This window comes from Erpetoichthys calabaricus, chromosome 2, assembly GCF_900747795.2.
Source record: "Erpetoichthys calabaricus chromosome 2, fErpCal1.3, whole genome shotgun sequence".
NCBI classification, from domain to species: domain Eukaryota; kingdom Metazoa; phylum Chordata; class Cladistia; order Polypteriformes; family Polypteridae; genus Erpetoichthys; species Erpetoichthys calabaricus.
In genome coordinates this window covers 294057041-294080038 of record NC_041395.2, presented here as the reverse complement: position 1 = coordinate 294080038, position 22998 = coordinate 294057041, and the positions used below count along the sequence as shown (strand labels likewise).

At 40.0% G+C, this 22998-nt stretch overlaps 1 protein-coding gene across 1 annotated transcript in view; it reads left to right on the top strand.

The window, feature by feature from the left end:
* Positions 1-250: 250 nt before the first annotated feature.
* tdrd1 (tudor domain containing 1) overlaps positions 251-22998 on the top strand; it is a 181565-nt gene continuing 158817 nt past the window's right edge. Inside the window, exon 1 of the mRNA XM_028795782.2 lies at positions 251-322. The gene's annotated coding sequence lies outside the window, so the exon portion shown is untranslated. The remainder of the gene's footprint in view (positions 323-22998) is intronic.

The window sequence follows — 22998 nt, the reverse complement described above, 5'->3', positions numbered from 1 at the left end:
CATAACAGTAATACTTAAAAAGAATATTATTAATAATTATTACAATCTATAATATTATTATAAAATATGATTATAACCTATAATATTATTTTAAAATATATTAGCATATATTATTATAATCTATAATACAGTATAATTCTAAAATATACATTAGTGGGTCTTAAATTTGTGTGCATATTTATTAGTTTTTTGCAATAGACATAGGCTAACAATCTACTTTAAGGTCATCGTCATAGTAATTTCACTAATTTGTGCGCATGCGCGACACGAAGAGGGCGCCACTCAGGAAGACTGCAAGACACTAAGAAGTTGAGAAGGCCGGGTACGCTTGTATTACTTGTTTATTATTTTAAAGAAAGCTTAAAAATTAATACATCCGTTATAACTTGTGACAGAATATTTAATCATAGTGCTTTCCCTGATTAAATTCTTACTGTACATTAGTATATTTCTAGGTGGTAGTACCCTTCTTTTCTAAAATACGTATTTTTTTTAGGCGTGACAAGTGTAGAAAAGTACAGAATTTTTTATTCGTGAAAGATGCTTTTTCGTGAGTGTCCTAATATTTCGAAATAAAAGTTTAATACGATTGATGGTGGCAACGCCCATGGCAGCATTACGCTCCTCGTCGGAAAACACGTGCACGTGGAATAGTTGCAGCTGATCGTGGACAAATGTAATCGTTCAGTTAGACTTACCAGTACATAGTTACATTTTTAAAAATGCAACGTAAGTTTCGACCATCGGATTATTTTTTTCCTCGACCACTGTTAAAGAGCAGTTAAGCAAATACACGAGTGTGCTATGCGGCGTCCACTTCATTCAGCGATATTCGTCATGCACGGCCATTTTTCTTAGACAACATTCCAAGAATGAATATTGTCCTTGTTGATTTAGATGAATGGTAACTTCCACAGACTTAACACTGATTCTTTATTTCAGAGGGTGTAATGTTCAGCAATTCAATACCTTCCTTAATGTATTTTGCTTCTCCGTGATTCTTGAAAATAAAGTGTTTAAAACAACGGATTGAGAGAAAGCACCGCACGCAACAGGGAAGGGGGGTGTAGTGTTTTTTCTGGCTCTAGTAATTTGCCAAACATTTTCAGTCCACCCATCTCCTAATATGCTGATCCAGGGCATGGTCGCGGCAAGGTGCAAGGCAGGAACAGTGCTTGGACAAGGGCCCCTGCTAGTGCATGGCTTTATTAAGCTCATGTCTTGGGGGCCGGAGCCTAACCCGACTGTTGCGATCTGTAGGGCCATTTGCACAGTAACCACCCACGCGTACTTGTCGTGTGTAACAACCCATACAAATGGGAAGAAAGCACAAATCGTTTGAGGCCGCAAGATTGGATCCTTGAGTCAGTAGAGCAAACTATTGTGAAGCCTCCGTTAATATTTACAGTATAATGCCTTTCACTTTGTGATTGAAGAAGGGGAAGTGATTAATACAGAAGCCATTTCAGTTATCTCTTTTCAACATGACTTAATATTTTTCCAACCATTGGATGAAGAACACATAGAGAGGCAAATAACAAAGAATGTGCATGTCTTTTGAAGAACCTTTTCAGAGTAGAAGTTTTAATGAGGAACTCGAAGTAACAACCAAGAAGCTAGTCTTTTCAAAATTAATAAAATGTAAAAGAATTAATGGCAATAGAATTTTTTATTAGCAAAGGAATTTGTTCAAGTACGTATTTATAAATTGACAGCATAAACTTAGAAAAAGTTTAAAGATTTTTTTTTATTGAAAACAAGAAGTAACACCTCTCCTTGGAAAGTATTGGGATTCAAAATAAGAAGCTAAAATTTCCAAAGGATTTGTAAAACTTAATTTGTGATTGTGTTGTGTCAGGAAATCATGCTTATTATTTTTTTTCCTGAAGGGCAACCCACTCCAGTTTTAACAAGAATAGATACAAATGTTTGCTCATCACCCTGGCACCATTGTTATGCTTTAATTTATGTTTGGTTGTCAGAAGCCATAGACAACTAGTTACTCCTTCATGAAATAACAAATACATTCTTTGTTTTCTCATACATGGCATGGCTTTACTTAAAATTGAATTTTGATTTCCATGCAAGTGAATTCTTTAGTTTTGTTTAGTTCTTTTTCGTGTAACTTTTTAATTTCTTTAGTATCATGTGCAGATTGAAAAAAATATTTGTGTAATTCTCAAACCTTCTTAATTCAATTTAGTAACATACAAAATAGAATAAATATCTGGAAGTTTTAAATTGCACTAAACATTCAGTTTACATAGTTTATTATGAATAGTAACATTTCTGAAAATGTTTTCTGTTCAGTTTATTTTTGTAGAGCATGTCAGTGAATGCACACTGTAACAAATTCACAGGACAAAATACAATTGCACACTTTCTCAAAAAATAATTAAATTATGCACACACATTGCAGATCATTTAAAACACACACTGAAACAAAAAGTTTTCAAATTGAGTAATGTGAGAGGATTCTTGAAATACATGTCCTTTTAATATGATCCTTGTGGATAGTTGAGAGGAGAACAAAAGCTCCAGTTGGCAGCATTCCTGGAGAAAATAAACACCTGTTTGAGGGGCTGCCCATGGTTTATTATCACTCCTAGTTTAAAGACAGAGTCAGTCACAATTCTAGAGACCTAGGCTCAGACCTTCCTGGGCATTTAGTAGTACTAGGGGGCTCTGCCCCCTGCTCGCTTTGCTCACCAACCCCTGGGCAGGTGCTACGCGCTAGCCACTTTGCGGCTCTGCCGCTCTCATATGGGGATGCAGATGTACAATTTAAACCGATTATTTTCATGGGAATTGTTACATATGCATAATAGACCTAACTATTTTACATTACAGCAAGTATTTAACCATAGTAAAAAAAAAAAAAAAAAATACTAAAATGTAATAAATTGAAAGAAATTGTTTCATGTTGCGTTAGGGGTATTCGTTGTGTTATACGTTTTCATTCTGTTTGGCTTTGAAATTAACATGCAAATACTTTTTAAACTTACACTTTTACTGTAAAACGTCAGTAAAAATATTTGGAATTCACTTTTCATCAATATCGCATTGAATTTTGATTCCGTGTTTTGGAGTTACATTGTGACAACGAAATATATAACTGCCCTTGAGTGAATATCATTTCTTTCTCTCTAATAAATTGATTGATTTTTTAGAGATCTAATTGATTGATTTTTTCGAATCTTTGTCCCTGTGATTTGTTAATTGTCATATCAAAAGCTATTCTAACGGGAAACTATAAAAGTTTTAATACGAATGGCATATCAAGATCTCCTTTGATGTCTAATGTTATCCGTGGAAGATTTACTACATTACCTTTCTTGTCATCTGTTAAAATTTTACATGTCAGAATTGTTCCTTGTTATCTATCTGTTCGACCAATTTTGAATACATCTAATCTTGTCCAATTGCATAACCCATCACTCCTACCTAAATTACGCAATAGCATTACGGTACATCCTTCTTTCAACAGTAATTTGGCTGGTGGAAGACTGGATGGTGTTAACGTTTATAGATATTCTGCGGGATATTTTAAGTTAATATTTTCATCTTTCGCACCATCACCACCAACTGTTTCAGCATAGTCTTGATACGCATTTAACCAATTTGCGGTGTAACTGATCGACAATTTTCGTGTTAATTCGTTTGACTTCATTTCTCGGTACTAGGATTGCCCATGTACTCATTTCTATAACCCTTCAGGATGAAAGTCTTCAATAAGATTTGAACATAATAAGTCTTCTTTTATTGGGAAGTTAAAGTGAGGAAAACGTAAAAATTCGTTAAGAGCTGAGTGTGCAGGAACTATGTCTGCGTTCACATGACTGAGAAGTGAGAGGACCATGGGTGTGGGCCGTTAACCTGAAATGGTTGAGAGGAGGGCGGGACTTGAAAAAATCACTTGGCAATAGTCTCGTCTCGCAGGGCTTGAAAAAATCTCTTTGCAATAGTCTCGTCTTGTCTCAAGATTTTCTTCTATAATAGAGGGATATGTCCATGTTGGACAGTATATTAAGACAACAGAATACTTTCATCCTTGGATTCCAAGGCTCCCAGTATGGCCTGCGTCTTTCTCATGGGCAGGAAAACCTCTCAAAGGTAGAGCACTGGCACAATAGTAGGATGCAGAGAAGAGATATAGAATAGAGGTGGGTCAGTAATAGTTTAATTATTGTAATACTCATATTATTTTTGTAAACATGGCTAACAAAAAGAAAAGCAATATGGAAAACTAATCTCTCGGCTCTAATCAGGGTATGCTAAAGTAAAATATTGGTTACCTGTACCTAAAAACTGAACCTCATACTTCTGTGTTGTTAATTCTTTTATTTTTCTAGTAGACCGGGATTTTAATTTGCTAGTAGGTTGTACAGTAATCCCTCGCTACTTCGCGGTTCACTTTTCGCGGATTCACGACTTTGCGGATTTTATATGTAAGCATATCTAAATATATAACACGGATTTTTCGCTGCTTCGCGGGTTTCTGCGGACAATGGGTCTTTTTACTTCTGGTACTTGCTTCCTCAGTTGGTTTGCCCAATTGATTTCATACAAGAGATGCTATTGGCGGATAGCTGAGAAGCTACCCAATCAGAGCACGCAGTTAAGTTCCTGTGTGCTGCTGATTGGCTCAGCGACGGAGTGTTGCATTAACCAGGAAGTCTCATCTCACTCATTCATTATTAACATGCTGCTGCTTCAGGGGCACTGCAGCAGAAGATGCAAATGATTGCAGAAAAGGTAAAAGTTTTGGATATGTTGAAGGAAAGGAACAGCTACACCGCTGCAGACACCATTACAGCATCAATGAGTCCATGATTCTTTTTATTTAAAAAGGAGGAAAAGCATATAAGATCTACGGCCGCAGTGTCCTTTAACCAGGGCGCAAAACGAGTTGCAAGTGGACGTGATAAGGCAGTAGTCTGGATGGAATCTGCTTTAGGAATCTTTGCAACAAGTTTGATGATGTCATGACCACCTACAAGCTGCTACGTGTACTTCGCTATACAGTAAGTGTAAACTTATCTACCGATTTCATATTGCTTAGCAGTTGTCCCTGTTATTAACTCTTTTAGGGCTAATTTTTTTTTTGTTTCTTTTCTCCCAGGGCTGAATATTTTTCCAAAAACTAACATTTTTTAAAAAGAACACAAAGCAATTGTTTAACATATCAAATCAACAAAAAATATTTACTTTTGACAAATGTTACTGTCTTGCATGTTGTATGAGCCTGAATTCTCTGTGATTTCACATACATATCACATACATTTTACACAGCAAAGTCTGATCTCGCTCAAGCAGCCAATTTCAGTCATTGCCACATTGCACTCCTTACAATATGTGTTGTTTTGATGCCTATTTTTTCAATTGTCTGTTGCTGCATTTTCTAACATATATTGTTAGTATGTACTGTAGAGAGACAAGTCACCCATTTGCCATCGTGCCATGCCACTGCCACCAAGTTTTCTGCCTGCATGAAAACCGTATTGTCACCTCTTTTCATCTTCTGAAACTTTATGAACTTTATGTATGGCATTATAGCCTGGCTCACCCCATGGGATTTGCTTCTATTTATTACAGAAGTGAATAAAACTTTGCAGCAGCACGTACCTAAGCCACCAGGGGACAAAACACGTTTGGACCAATGCTCCCTGAAGTTATATCACCAGTTCTGTCCCATCTCTATTTGTAATGCCACAGCGCGCTTCATCTCGTCTTTCGTTGTGGGTTTCCACTTTGAAAAACGAGAATGCGATGCAAACACAGCCCGCGTTCAAAAAAAAATCTCTGCCTACCTGTTTGTCTCGTCTGACAGTAGCTGAAAAGCAGCATCAGGAGAGAGCAGCCTGAAGTACAGCAGCTGGTGATCTGTCATGTCCAAAAGCAAGCCATGCCGTCTTGTAAACTCCGGTAGCCAGATCGGCTGTCAACGGATAAATGTATGTGTATTTATCCCATGCGAACCTTGCCGTAGATGCATCGGCTGCGCGAAGGCACTCAACTGGCAGCAGATCCGCTCGCGCGGCATCGGCTGGTGTCTGATCAGCTGATGCCTGCTTCTAACTCTCTTGCTCGATCTCCTGATCACTGCCAATAAGTCCGATTCTGAAAAATCAAGAGTCCGACTCCGCGGTAATGCGCAAAACAACGTCTGCCAAGTGTTTTCTTTTCTGCACTTGCTTCGCTGCCTTTTCACATGTCGGTGCATCTTGCCTTTGTTTACATTTCGCAACTCACGCACACGCAATGTTTATTTGCCGAGTCAACGAGTCTAGCATTCCTCCAAGCACAGAGGGAATGCCTGTGACGTGACAGTGAGATTTGTCGCCATTAACAGCTGATTGTCGCCCTTTATCCCTGGATGTCGACTTTGTCGACATTCGCCTTCAACCCCTCCTGTCGACAAAAGTCGACATCCACCCTAAAAGAGTTAATAGAGTAAAGGGTGGGTTGTAAACAATACAGGGAGGGTTTAAAAACGTCCAAATACACGTTAAATAATTAAATAAATATGGTGTCCCTACTTCGCGGAAATTCAGTTATCGCGGTCGGCCTTGGAACCTATCTCCCGCGATAAGTGAGGGATTACTGTGTAAACAAAGTTCTGTTAGGTAAGTAAGGCCTAGGCTGTTAAAAGTTTAGTACATAAGAAGGAAGAATTCAAAAATCAGCCTTAAGTTTAATTGGACGCAAATGTAAAGGCTTATGAACTTAAGTTATAATGTCTTTTTTTTAGTTATAGGTAATGATTCTTTCAGTAGCGTTTTGGATTAACAGAAATCTCCACAAAGTATGGTTTAAAGAGCCTGTCTTTTTCAGTAGTCAGTTTATCTTGAAATACAGTAAATTAAAATGAATTTTTTGATATCCTTAATTAGAAACTGTCTTAAAGAATACATTGGTATTTTTCCAGTCAAATCTAAGTACTATGGTGTTGTACCGTGTTAGCCATTATGAATGTAGAGAAAAGCCAAGCAAAATGACACCTTTTATTGGCTAACTAAAAAGATTACAACATCTTGCCTGAAGAAGGGGGCCTGAGTTGCCTCGAAAGCTTGCATATTGTAATCTTTTTAGTTAGCCAATAAAAGGTGTCATTTTGCTTGGCTTTTCTCTACAGTCAAATCTAATGAATTCTTTACAATCAGGGTATTTATTACCCCATGAAATTGCATTTTAAAGAAGTAAAGCATATTTTATAAATTTAAAAAAATAACTGGCCCTCTTCTTGCATTTTATAGTGGAGCTTACGGGTACCGGAGTCCCACTGCAAGGGAATAAAAGAACTGACTTTAGATTTTTCCAACCATTAGATGAAGAACACATAGAGAGGCAAATAACAAAGAATGTGCATGTCTTTTGAAGAACTGATTATGAACTTTACACTTTTCAGAGTAGAAATTTTAGTTTGGAACTAGAAGCAACAACCCATAATCTAGTCTTTTAAGAATTAATAAAATGTAAAAGCATTAATAACAATAGAAAATAATATATTTTTTTGTGGTGAGAGTGAATATTGAGCATGTGTATAGCTTGCAATTACGTGACAAGAACTGAACAGATGTTATGAAGATGGTTGCCTATAACCTGCTTATCCGGGGCAGGGTTGTGGAGCAGCAGGACACTGCCCCAGCAAGCATTGCTCACAAGACAGGATCAAGCCCTGGCCATGGTGGCGATTTATCACAGGGAAAACCCAACAGACACACAATAGGAACAATTTAGCCTTGCTAGTTCAATTACCTTTTATCAGTTTGAGGTTTAATAACTTTATTGCATATGTATGGTAGGGCTGCAACGATTAGTTGATGTAATTGACGACGTCGACTACAAAAAATCGTTGATGCATCATAAACAAAACCTTCAATGGAGGCTCCAGTCACAAAGAACCACATTGGTTTTTGTAACTGCAATGGACTACATGAACATCTGGGGGCAATATCGTTTGTTATTGTTTGTGAAGACTGCACACAGTCCTACCAACGAAGAAGAATGTAGAGGAAAATAAACGTGGTTGCAATGGCGAGACGCATAGAGGAGGGGGAAGGAGATGGAAAAAAATTGAGATGAACTTTCTAAAGTGTGGGAGAACTTCACTGAAAAAGAAAAAAAAAGTTGAATGCAGATTATGCAAAGCAGAGCTTTCTTTTCACGGCAGCACCACCGCGATGCATGAGCATCTGAAACGCAAGCATCCTGGAGCTGTCTCTTGAGAGGTAAGTTTTAGCGAGTTGATGTTTGTACTATAATGTGCATATCAAGGTTTCGACAATGATAGTTAACCCTTAAACTGACACATACTTGGGCGTTAATGCACCCCTGGACGCCAAATATGTCTTAGCTGCACTTTTTAAGTAAATGTCACAATTCACAAAGAAAATGTGAAATTTTAATGGAACGCATATTTTTTTCATTCAAAGAGCATCACAATGAGTGCAACATTGATCATTTTACACACTGCAAATGAACTGTAAACACTATAAAAAAAAAAAAACTACTGCAACAATCTATTATTATATGTTCAAGGTGCAACTGAAGTCATTGATGAAATTCAGTAAATCACCGAGCCAGCTGTGCTTGAACTGGCTGTACGCAAACACACAGAGTTAAACGCTGATGATTGCAGGCTTGTCTAGTTAAGCGGCTGACCGTGGTGCTGCAGTTCTGCTGGGGCCGGCAGTGGTTGTGAGCTGGCTGCTCAACGAATATACGGCTTGGACTGATCAGCTCTGGGGTGCTGGCAAATTGGTCTGTGAAGCAAATATAGCCCCTTCCGGCGGTGTAAGGGTTAAGTGAATATAATTTCAGTTATGTTTGCTAACATGTTTGGAGCTATAGTAAACAAGTGAATAGGAGTAGCTGAGCCGTCCTATGTTTTTTTTCCTTCTTTTTTCATATATTTGAGTTCATATGAATAGTAAACCATCTCTAACTAATGTTGGGTAACTTATGTTTTGGTGTATATCAGTAATTAACTTGTTACATATTTTAGTCAGTTATTTTTTTTATTTTGGCATAATAAATACATGATGTGATAAACTACAACACTTTTCCTTCAGAGTGTGATGATTAAAACATCTTTCTCTGTCTGCAAAATCATTCTTGTGTATCCCTGCTACCTCTACTCCCTCTGAGCATCTCTTCTCAGCAGCTGGGAACATTGTCTCAAAGAAGAGAGCCAGCCTCAGACCAGAGCATGTCGAAATGCTCACGTTCCTGCACTGCAACCAGGAATATATGAACTGAATCTTTTATAAACTGTACATTATTGTTTTATTTTATGTGAATTGAAGCTTTATTTAAACTTTTGGACTTTTAAGACACACCAGTGGCCATTTGTGGTTAAGTTAAATGGACTTTTTTTGTTTAAAGAGTGCACTTTTGTTTGTATTGTTTAATGTATTTCTTTTTTTATTGTGATGGTCACACTTATATTAAACATCTGATTATTTTCAAATTCATATGTTTCTCTGGTTATTTTAATTTGATTATTAACTTTAATTGTGTTAATGCAGACACATCAGGGTGACATTCACAGGTGGACAGATGTGAGCAGATGAGGTAAGACATGCACTGGAGCCCAGAACAGGATGTGCAACCACAGGCCGCAGACATCAAAATAGTCAGGCATGAAATAATCGTGACTAATTGAAAAAAAAATTGGAACGATTAGTCGACTACCAAGATAATCATTAGTTGCAGCCCAAATGTATGGATGTATAGGCAGAATGGTAGTGCAGAGCTGTCATTCCTGCTTTACAGCACTAGTATCTGCATGTAATTTGCTTGTTCTCACCTTGCATTTATGGTTTGATTGGCATCAATGAGTTTATTCACTCAAAGTTATCCTCAGTTCTTTTATTGTCATATATTCTGCAAGAGCGACCATGAATTAAAAAAATTTGATAATGGTTTGTGGTGCTTCAGTCTGCTGTATTGTACACTCTGCCTTTTCATTTTTATGAGTATTTGTTATTTATTTACTTTTATCTTTTTTTTATCTACTATTGACACTCTGTCTTGGAAATAGAGACATGCAGGTGGCTTCCTGGCTCTTTCAATAATGTAAAGCTTTTACCAAAAATGCAATGGAATATAATAAGTTCAGTTCAGAAGTAATGTTATTTATATAAAGTACAGTGAAAATACGTATGCTGTTCTCACTACACAGCCAGTTGGTGTGAATCTCACTCTGTAGGCTATTTAAAATAACATATGGATTACGTGAAAAAAAGTAGGTGCGGTTTGGGAAGAAATAATCATATGATTTTAGTGCACATCTGTCTGTTATTGAAGTCATGGCAGAATATTACCATGAGGAAACAGAATTGCAGAAAATAAAGTAGGATAATAAGAAGAATATAGCTTGGTAAAGGGAAAAATAAGAAAATATTTCTAATAATATGTGATTAACAAAAATAAACTCAATTTATTACATGAATGTCTCAACAAGGTTAAATTTTTTTTTTTTTTTTTTTTTGCTACTTCAAAGTGGATGTCTTTGGTATGTTTTACAGCTCCTCCCAAGAAAGTGTGCGACCCCCGTACCTATTCGCTCCATTGCAAAATATAAGGGCAGGCTAGTTATTTTTTTAAAGTTTATTATGCGCTTCAGTTTAGAATGCAATTTCATGTAGCAAATCAATATACCGTGATTGTGAAGAAGTAACTTTGAATTAAAATAACTTTAATTTTCCGATGTTTATAAAGTGAAAGAATGGGTTTAGATATTGTTATAGTGTGTGTGTAAGAGCCATTTTCCTAGTTATATAACATTAATAAATATCTTACTAGATGACAATGCATAAACTATGGGAGGTTCCTATGGCCCCCCCATGGGTACAATTGTATTGGTATATTCTTGCCATTTCTAACAGCTTTAAGTAAACATTATTCTTCAGTTAGTTAGTGACAGCCTTGCCATGTGTAAGGTGTAGAGGAATACGTTTTTTAACTGTGATCGTGCACGTGACCATGCTTGATGGCCTACGGGCTCTTTGTATGTGTGAAATAACACGTAAAGAAAACTTGTTTGTTTAAGTGATGTACCGTACGCTTAAGGTGCATAGAAGAAGAAATTAAGAACTTTTAAGTATAGAAATAGCTAAAGTAAAATAGCTAAAGTTTCTCAAGAAAAGCTAAGTTTATAGAAGATATATTTTTCCTTTTTTTTTGCCTTTTATTCTACATGTGTAACTATTTTTTCTTTATTCTTGTGTGGATTATTTGCTTTTTAACTTTCACTAAATATTTTAAAACAAACTTTTGGACTGTGAGATTTCTTTCGACACACATTTTACCCGTGCTTGACAACGCCTTACGCCTCGGAGGCTACAGTGTGTTTTAAAATACTGGAGTCAAAGATAATTTATTAATTATAACACGTCATTAAATAGAACATGTCATTGTTGTTATTGTTTACATCCCTCCACGTGCGGACGTGGAGATAGCGGGTGACATCATCCATTCCGCTGTTGCTAAACTGCAAACACAGCACCCTGAGGTGCTTGTGCTAATCGCTGGAGAGATGCTAGACAAAACATTGCCTGCCTTCTCCCAGTATGTTGATTGTAACGCCCAGGGAAATAGGACTATTGACCTACTGTATGCAAAAGTTAAAGACGCATACTGCACCACCCCACTGCCTGTCTTGGGAAAGCAGATCATAACCTGATTCTGCTTAAGCCTCACTACAAACAAGAATGAGTGAGCTACCTACAACCACACGCTCATTCAGGAAGTGGTCCCCTGAGGCAGAGCAGGCTCTGAGAGACTGCTTTGGAACTACGGACTGGGATAGCCTGAAGGGGTCACATAGTGAGAACATTGAGGAGGTTGTTGACTGCACTACTGACTACATCAACTTCTGTATGGACATTGTAGTTCAAGTAAGAACAGTGCAGTGCTATGCTAACAACAAGCCATGGATTACAAATGACATCAAGGGCCTTTTGAACCCGAAGAAAAGAGCTTTAAAGGCGGTGATCAGCATAAGTTCAAGCGCGTGCAGATGAAACTCCGAGTCCAGCTCAGGGCAGCGAAAGAGCAGTACAGGAGAAAGCTGTAGCAGAAGTTACAGAATAACCGCGTGAAGGAAGTGTGGGATGGGATGAAGATCATCACTGGCTGCAGCTCGAAGCAGGGTGCCACCATTGAAAGAGACGTGGAGAGAGCAAACCTGATGAACAACTTCTTTAACAGATTTGACCACCCTAACCCACTCTCACCTCGGAGTACTGCACCCTCCACCCATCCTTCTGCTGATACCAGCATAGGAGAGAATTTCCCCCCCACCCACAGTTACAGCAGCCCAGGTAAGCAGAGAGCTGAGGAGACTTTGTGCCAGCAAAGCAGTGGGTCCAGATGGAGTATCGCCACGACTGGTGAAGGCCTGCGTGTTGGAGCTGGGGAGTCCTCTACAGCGCATCTTCAACCTGAGCCTGGAACAGGGGAGAGTCCTGAGGCTTTGGAAAACATCTTGCATCACCCCAGTCCCAAAGGTATCACGTCCTAGTGAGCTGAATGACTTCCGACCTTTCGCTCTGATGTCACATGTGATGAAGACCATGGAGTGGCTGCTGCTTCACCACCTGAGGCCACAGGTCCACCACGCCCTCGACCCTCTGCAGTTCGCATACCAGGAGAAGGTGGGAGTGGAGGATGCCATCATGTATATGCTACACCGATCCCTCTCCCACTTGGACAGAGGCGCAGTGGTGCTGTAAGAATTATGTTTCTGGACTTCTCTAGCACCTTCAACACCATCCAACCTCTGCTCCTTAGGGACAAGCCGACAGAGCTGGGAGTCCTGCCATGTGCAAAAGTTTGCTGACGACACTGCTATCGTGGGCTGCATCAGGAGTGGGCAGGAGGAGGAGTATAGGAACCTAATCAAGGACTTTGTTAAATGGTGCGACTCAAACCACCTAGAACTGAACACCAGCAAAACCAAGGAGCTGGTGGTGGATTTTAGGAGGACCAGGCCCCTCATGGACCCCGTGATCATCAGAGGTGACTGTGTGCAGAGGGTACAGACCTATAAATACCTGGGAGTGCATTTGGATGATAAATTGGACTGAACTGCCAATACTGATGCTCTGTGCAAGAGAGGACAGAGCCAACTATACTTCCTTAGAAGACTGGCATCCTTCAACATCTGCAATAAGATGCTGCAGATGTTATATCAAACGGTTGTGGCAAGCGCCCTCTTCTACGCGGTGGTGTGCTGGGGAGGCAGCATAAAGAAGAGGGCTGCCTCACGCCTGGACAAACTGGTGAGGAAGGCAGGCTCTATTGTAGGCACGGAGCTGGACAGTTTGACATCTGTGGCGGAGCGACTGGCGCTGAGCAGGCTCTTGTCAATCATGGAGAATCCACTGCATCCATTGAACAGTGTCATCTCCAGACAGTGGAGCAGCTTCATCGACAGACTGCTGTCACCTGCTCCACTGACAGACTGAGGAGATCGTTCCCCCAGGGTGGAATTGAAGAGTCACATAGTGTGGGGGAGGAAGTTGGGGCTGGGTAAACGTTAACATTATACAAAGTTACTGTCCATTATACCTGCATTTTTATCACTCTTTAATATTGTTTTTTTATCAGTATGCTGCTGCTGGAGTATGTGAAATTTGCGTGCTGAATCCGGATTCATTAAAACTTAACTCTTAGATCTAAACCTTATGTTCTACAGCATATTAAAGTGTTATCTTTGGTATTTTTATAATTAAACTGTAGACCACAGGTGTTAAATGTTTATTTTTTTAACTAATTGAAACTCTGTAGTCTTATTGTTCAGTGACAATTAAATGCTAAAATAAATAAAATTCATTTTAAAAAATACCTTTTTAACTGATAAAAATATGTAGAGAATGATTTTCCATAATACAAATGGCATTAAAAAATAAAATGCTTATCATAATTACAGGCTGTGATATTGTTTGATTTCTTCTGTAATGTAATTAAGTGAACCAAAGCTGAATTTAAAAAAAGTAATTTTCACTATTTGTGTAACAAAAATCTGTATATATTCTCAAACATTAAATCAATTAATTGACATTAACAATTAAATGCTACTTAAGTGTAAATATGCATGCACTTAGAGGTTTTAATAATTTTTAGTCATTAGATGTACTGCAGCTATATTGCTGCTAAAATATACATTTCCTATATTTATACATTTTTTCCTCCCAGAGTACCAGCTACATATTGCTAATTTTTGAGGTGTGCAGTACTTGTTTCTTACCAAAGTTTATACAGTACGTACGTTTATATAAAAAAAAAAAAAAAAAAAACCCTCCAAACATGAGGTGTTTATCAAGATGATAAAAAAGGCTAACGTGCTGTCCCTCCCTTTCAAAGATCCAAGAGTACAGTGGGAAAAGGATCTCTCATTCAACATCTCAGAAAAGGAGTGGAAAGTAGCAATGCACAGAATTCACTCGAGCTCCATCTGCGCAAAGCATAGAATTATTCAACTCAAATTTATATATTGAGCCCATCTCCCTCGTTTAAAATTGTCCAAAATGTTTCCAGGGCAAGATCCAACCTGCAAACGCTGCAATCAAGTTCCGGCCTCACTGCGCCACATGTTTTGGGCCTGCACCAAATTAACAGCATTTTGCACCAAAATCTTTAAATGCATTTCAGACAGCCTTGGTGTCACAATCCCTCCTAATCCACTAACTATTCTAAGTCAATGGGTGACTGACGTTGTATACTATCTGAAACTGGAAAAAATCTAATTCACTCTTAGAGGATCAGTACAAAACTTTTTCAAAACCTGGCCGGATCTAATCAATAATATTTTAGAATGAGCATTTAAATTGAGAAAGCAGGTTCTTTGCCCTCTTTTACTCCATTTATCTATTTACTTATTTTTACTAGCTTAAAGTTTTACTCTGCTGGCCTAGCTCTCTTTTTTAGAGGTGGGGGTTGATTTGTTTCAAACCTTTTTTTTTTTTTTTTTTTTGGAAAACTTAATATATCTGTATGGAATGTTATTTGGATCGAATGGGGGACTCTTGATTATAAGTCAGCAATTTTTACCACTGCACCATAGAAGCTGTTGCATCATCCTTGAACCTTCTGTGAAAGTGTTTATTTGATCTTTGCACTTCAGACTTTACACATTATGTCAATGTCAATTTATTTATATAGCACATTTAAAACAACATAGAAATGCTGTGGCCAAAGTGCTTTACAATAAAAGAAGAAAAAAAACATAGAAATAAAGTAAGTTAACATAAATAAATAATAAAAAGAAGTAAGATTACATAATCACAATAAAGAAATCATCAGTATTACTGAAGGTCACGGAAAGCAAGTGAATAGAAAATGAGTCTTTCATCTTGTTTTGAACAGTTCAATTGTAGACTACTCCTTTATGTAAAGAGGTAAAGAGTTCTACAGGCGAGGAGTAGCAGCTGCAAAAGCCCTGTCCCCCTTAGTTTTACACTTGGTACAAGGGACAACAAGAGACAACTGACCAGAAGATCTAAGCACTCTAGATGGCTGGTGTAAAGCACACAATTCAGATAAATAGGCAGGAGCAAGCCCGTGTAAAGATTTAAAAACTAGCAACAAGATTTTAAAATCAATTCGAAAACTGACAGGCAGCCAGTGTAAAGAAACTAATATTGGAGAATATTAGGGTTATATTGCCTTAACTAAACATTATATAGTTTTTTCTACAATTTGTCATTTATTATTAAAATATGAAAATCGTTTCTGTTTTAACAATGTGTTTACACAGATTATTGTAGAAAAGGAACACACATGAAATGCAAGTGTTCTAAATAACGATCTATTATTTCCACTCAAACTCCAGCACTTCACTCCCCGATAATGAAGGCATGAGCTGGGAGAACTTTGTTGCCGTTCTACGGTGGTGGGGGGATGGAATAGTAGGTTGCTTGTCTTGATTGACACATTTACAAGACAAAAGACACTTACTGAGAAGTGCGAAAGGATTTAAGGCGAGCCGGATTTACGAGTTTTTTCGTAGGCTTTGGTGATTCTAGGCCAGGTTTATGCTTCACGCGACGCATGCTCCAGCTATACAAGCATTTTACTATGTATACTTGCACGCGTACTTTACGAAAATCTGGTAGAATCCACCAGGTGGCAGTACGAGATATTATCACTGTGAGAACAGGTTCGGCTTCACTGTGTTGTGAATTGCTTGGAACACCCTTTAAATTCTGATGACACCTTACCACAATATCTCTGAAAAGGATGTTTAATGATTAAATCCATCAATCCAGGGATGTGTCCATTCCAGCAAGCATTGGGCACAAGGCAGAAACAATCCCTAGATGGGGCATCAGCTCATTGCAAGGTGAATACAAACACACACACTAGCGTCATTTTAGTGTTACCAAATCTGCATGACTTTGGAAGGAAAGTGGAGTAGACCAAGGAAACCCAGCAGGAAAACATGTAAACTCCAGGCAGGGAATACCAGCGACTCGACTCCCTGCGAGACAGCAGTGCTACTGTTAGTTGTGTAGCGGGTCCACAGCTCAAGTCAACAGGGCCACTTTTTAAATAAATAATTGACGTACTCGCGGCTTAGAGAGGGGGCGTGGTAGTGTGGCAGATCAGTTCCCGGATGAATTCATGATGTGGGCGGTCCTTGCTTAAGTGCACAGGTGAGGAGTTGTCTGCGTCCGTAATTGATGCCGGGAGCTTCTAATTGCCACACCTGATCCACGTCCCTGTGATAAATAGAAGTGCAAGGTGGCTAGGAGGGGAGAAAAAAGAAAAGGAAAAGACGAACGTAGGCTGCAGGAGAAGAAGGCAGGAATCAGGGAGAGGAAAGCCGGTGCAAGAGATCAAGAACGAGCGAGTGTGGGCTCGCAGGCAGCTGAACAGTGAGCCTGGGTGTTTGGCTGGCACACCGGGAGCAGTCAATTGTGGTTGCTCCCGCTGAGCATTTAGTGAGAAGCGGGAGTGACTGGAAGACGGATGGCTCACCGCATAAGGCCAAGAGGGCAGCGGGAGTCGGGACTTGGGACGTGAAAGCCTCAGCGTGAGAGCCCTGGTCACTGGGGAGCCTAAGACACAGTCTGGTTAAGCCTACTGGAGCCAGGGATCGGCGAGGCGAACAGACCAGCAGGAGAAGCCAGAATGAAGGTCAGCTGCAGGTAGGGTGGCTCCCCTGGTGCATAGCCTAGACGGGAGAAGCAGGGGAGTCACCAGTAGAATGGCACTGGGCAGATTTTAAAAAGACTGCTTCTAGCCATTGTTTTAACGTTTTTTTTTTTTGTTTTTTTTATATAAAGAATTTTTTTCTATTGGATTTTAACCTCCACTCTTTCACTTGTTTTTATGGATTATTTATTTGAAGATATTTAAAGCACTACACTATTTATTTGATCACTGTTTTGTTTGTTCATTTTAAAAAAAAAAACACTATTTGCATCATCCCCTTGCTTTGTTGTGCTTCACTGCCTAGCTCATCTGTGACATTACTGATGGTGTTGGGTTCAAGGGCTCCCAGAAGCAAAATGGGAGCATGAAGCGGAACCCGCATTGTCACACCGTTCCGCCATTGTGTCATTGTGAACAGTATTCATTATTTAAACGAAATTAATGATTTATCTGTAAAATGTAACATACATACTTTAATGCATTTAATCATGAAAGTGATATCAAGTATAAATCTAAGGAATCTAAATGTGCAGAGAGTTGGAATATCATTCATTTAATGTGTTCTGTGTGGTGATCTATTGCTGTTTGCTGCTGCTGTCAGGTCAGGAGGAAGCCCCAGAAATAAAAGACGGCACAAAGGATGGTACATGAGAATTTTAAAATGTATATGAATATGCAACACTTGAATGAATATAAAAGCACCACTTTTTTTTATTTGAATGTTGGCATTTTGCTTCACCACATCGAACCATTCATCAAACGTCGAAGCGCGCACATTAATCCTGTAGGATCCTCAAAGCAGCTTTCCGTCACATGTAGATAGTAAACAGAGAGTCTGCGTCACATTACAACTTTTATGACACTGTGCCCCCCGGCATTTTGCTGGTACTGCAACTCGCCCACGCGTTGCATTAATTTCTGAGGACCTGCTCAGAAAACGCGTCATATGAATGCTGGGAACGCGTGGCAGCCCTGATGCATGCATGTACGAGTTCTGAGCGTGAAGTATAAATGAGCCCTAAGATGTTAAAGAGTAAAATAGACCATTTGTTTCTGTTAAACTGACAAACCTATTGATTACTAAACAATTTAAAATTCTTCTTTATCTGTTCACTTTGGAATTGAAAATGTAAGCTACTGTACACAAGTTTGCTCACATTCAAAACTCGGACAAACTGTTTTACTCAAAAGTCAAAAAAGGTTGAATTCATTAAAGTGTTTTTTTTGCTGTTTTACTTAATTCAACAGAACAACTCTGATTTATTTTTCTCAGTTTATTACTGGACTTTTTTAATGTAATGACTAATACTCAGAGCTTCTCTCTCTGGTAAAGTCTGTTTTACTGCTTTCTGTTTACAGGAAGTTCACAGCAAAAGTTCCCTATCCCAACTACTGTAATACCTCATAAAAAGAACACTACAACTAAATTACCATAACCTTAGAAAAGCAGAAGATGAAAATAATGTTTTTTTTGTGATTGGCTTCTTCTTCTTTCGGCTGCTCCCGTTAGGGGTTGCCACCTCAGATCATCTTCTTCCATATCTTTCTGTCTTCTGCATCTTGTTCTGTTACACCCATCACCTGCATGTCCTCTCTCACCACATCCATAAACCTTCGCTTAGGCCTTCCTCTTTTCCTCTTCCCGGGCAGCTCTATCCTTAGCATCCTTCTCCCAATATACCCAGCATCTCTCCTCTGCACATGTCCAAACCAACGCAATCTTGCCACTCTGACTTTGTCTCCCAACCGTCCAACTTGAGCTGACCCTCTAATGTACTCATTTCTAATCCTATCCATCCTCGTCACACCCAGTGCAAATCTTAGCATCTTTAACTCTGCTACCTCCAGCTCCATCTCTTGCTTTCTGGTCAGTGCCACTGTCTCCAACCCATATAACATAGATGGTCTCAGTACTGTCCTGTAGACCTTCCCTTTCACTCTTGCTGCCACAAATTACTCCTGACACTCTTCACCCATTCCACCCTGCCTGCACTCTTTTTCACCTCTCTTCTGCAATCCCCATTACATTGTTGATCCCAAGTATTTAAACTCATCCACTTTCGCCAACTCTACTCCCTGCATCCTCACCATTCCACTGACCTCCCTCTCATTTACACACATGTATTCTGTCTTGTTCCTACTGACCTTTATTCCTCTCCAGAGCATATCTCCACCTGTCCAGGGTCTCCTCAACCTGCTTCCTACTATCCATATTACTAAACGAGAATGGTAAACCGGATATGGACGCAGGGACATGGGCCGTGGACGCAAAAGAAGTAGTGCGCAGGCGCCACACAAAGCCCCCCTCCAAGCAACGGAAAATAAGAAATGATGCGCCGGGCCCATAGCACACAAAAAAAAGGAGTCAGACGCAGGTGCCACACGAAGCCCATAGCACACGAAACGGAACGCACACAAAAAAGAGGCTTCAGACCCACGACACACAAAGCCCCCCCTCCACTAACAGAAATAAGAAATGAGGCAACGCGCCCCTAGCGCACCAAAAACAAAGGAGTCAGACGCAAGCGACAACACAGCGCCACACGAACCCCATAGCACACGAAACGGGACGCACACAAAAAAGAGGCTTCAGACCCACGACACACAAAGCCCCCCTCCACTAACAGAAATAAGAAATGAGGCAACGCGCCCCTAGCACACCAAAAACAAAGGAGTGAGACGCAAGCGCCACATAGCACACGAAACGGTACGCACACAAAAAAGAGGATTCAGACCCACGACACACAATGCCCCCCTCCACTAACACAAATAAAAAATGAGGCAATGCGCCCCTAGCACACAAAAAAAAAAGGAGTCGGACGCGAGCGCCACACAAAGCCCATTGCACACGAAACGGGACAGACTACGTACATAGCACACGAAACGGGACATACACAAAAAGGAGAATTCAGACCCACGACACACAAAGCCCCCCTCCACTAACAGAAATAAAAAATGAGGCAACGTGCCCCTAGCCCCCCTGCCCAGAGTAAAACGAGAAAGACTACGAACCGTCTGACATTCCGCAAGCAGGATAAAGTGAGGTCAGAAGGAAATTCACATTCTCCAGCAGCATCATACTGATACAATAAATAATATTAACTCTTTATGGGCTAATTATTTTTTTTTTTTCTTATCTCCCAGGGCTGAATATTTTTCCAAAAACTTAACATTTTTTAAAAAAGAACACAAAGAAATTGTTTAACATATCAAATCAACAAAAAATATTTACTTTTGACAAATGTTACTGTCTTGCATGTTGTATGAGCCTGCATACTCTATGATTTCACATACATATCACATACATTTTACACAGCAAAGTCTGATCTCGCTCAAAGCAGCCAATTTTAGTCATTGCCACATTGCACTCCTTACAATATGTGTTGTTTTGATGCCTATTTTTCAATTGTCTGTTGCTGCATTTTCTAACATATATTGTTAGTGTGTACTGTAGAGAGACAAGTCACCCATTTGCCATCGTGCCATGCCACTGCCACCAAGTTTTCTGCCTGCATGAAAACCGTATTGTCACCTCTTTTCATCTTCTGAAACTTTATGAACTTTATGTATGGTATTATAGCCTGGCTCACCCCATGGGATTTGCTTCTGTTTATTACAGAAGTGAATAAAACTTTGCAGCAGCACGTACCTAAGCCACCAGGGGACAAAACACGTTTGGACCAATGCTCCCTGAAGTTATATCACCAGTTCTGTCCCATCTCTATTTGTAATGCCACAGCGCGCTTCATCTCGTCTTTCGTTGTGGGTTTCCACTTTGAAAAACGAGAATGCGATGCAAACGCAGCCCGCGATTCAAAAAAAATCTCTGCCTACCTGTTTGTCTCGTCTGACAGTAGCTGAAAAGCAGCATCAGGAGAGAGCAGCCTGAAGTACAGCAGCTGGTGATCTGTCGTGTCCAAAAGCAAGCCATGCCGTCTTCTAAACTCCGGTAGCCAGATCGGCTCTCAACGGATAAATGTATGTGTATTTATCCCATGTGAACCTTGCCGTAGATGCAACGGCTGCGCGAAGGCACTCAACTGGCAGCAGATCCGCTGGCGCGGCATCGGCTGGTGTCTGATCAGCTGATGCCTGCTTCTAACTCTCTTGCTCGATCTCCTGATCACTGCCAATAAAGTCCGATTCTGAAAAATCAAGAGTCCGACTACGCGATAATGCGCAAAACAACGTCTGCCAAGTGTTTTCTTTTCTGCACTTGCTTCGCTGCCTTTTCACATGTCGGTGCCATCTTGCCTTTGTTTACATTCGCAACTCACGCACACGCAATGTTTATTTGCCGAGTCAACGAGTCTAGCATTCCTCCAAGCACAGAGGGGAATGCCTGTGACGTGACAGTGAGATTTGTCGCCATTAACAGCTGATTGTCGCCCTTTATCCCTGGATGTCGACTTTTGTCGACATTCGCCTTCAACCCCTCCTGTCGACAAAAGTCGACATCCGCCCTAAAAGTGTTAAATTAAAGAAAGATAATAATGCAGGTGAAAAACAGACAGTAACTTTGTATAATAATGTTAAATGTTAACGTTTACACCCCCGCGTGGAATTGAAGAGTCGCATAGTTTGGGGGAGGAACGATCTCCTCAATCTGTCTGTGGAGCAGGACAGTGACAGCAGTCTATCGCTGAAGCTGCTTTTCTGTCTGGAAAGTGATCAATAAATAAAAATAGAAAAATTAAAGTAAAAAAGCACACATACGCCACACAAAGCCAGCCCCCCCCCCCCCCCCCCCCCGCCCCGCACCAGAGCAAAACGGAAGAGACTACGAAACCTTCAGAGTAAGAAACAAAGTAAAATGTCATAAAGATGTTAAAGAACAGGGACAAACACATAGAGAGCAGGTTACAGAACAAAGCCACCCTGCCCAGAGTAAAACGAGAAAGACTACGAACCGTCTGACATGCCGCAAGCAGGATAAAGCGAGGTCAGAAATAAAACACAGAGTAGATAGATAGATAGATACTTTATTAATCCCAATGGGAAATTCACATTCTCCAGCAGCAGCATACTGATACAATAAATAATATTAAATTAAAGAAAGATAATAATGCAGGTGAAAAACAGACAATAACTTTGTATAATAATGTTAAATGTTAACGTTTACCCCCCTGCGTGGAATTGAAGAGTCGCATAGTTTGGGGGAGGAACGATCTCCTCAATCTGTCTGTGGAGCAGGACAGTGACAGCAGTCTGTCGCTGAAGCTGCACTTCTGCCTGGAAAGTGATCAATAAATAAAAATAGAAAAATAAAAGTAGAAGAACACACATTCACATACAGTCATACACGGAGCTGCTGGAAAAGAAGTAAAATTTTATAAAGGGATTAAAGAACGGGGACAAACACATGGAGAGCGAGTTACAGATGATGAAAACTGAAATGCAACAGCTTCAAAAAAACCTAGGCACGAAACACATCCACACCGAGATACAGAATATAAAGGCAGAAACAACAACAGTTAAACGTCCACACCACACAGTGCAGGCAGTACGGACGGAGCTCCATTTTAACAGTGGGGGGCCCCAGAGAGACACGGGCGAACGCTCTGTATTAAACGTGCGTCATCCTCACACGTGGCTGCCCAGCGGGCACGGGTTCAAAACGCCGGGGGTAGGCGAGCGAAGCGATCAGGGGGCGGAGCCCCCTTGTCGCCACATATCACAATGTCATCAGCAAACATCATAGTCCATGGGGACTCCTGTCTAATCTCGTCTGTCAACCTGTCCATCACCATTGCAAATAAGAAAGGGCTCAGAGCCGATCCCTGATGTAATCCCACCTCCAACTTGAATGCATCTGTCACTCCTACCGCAGAC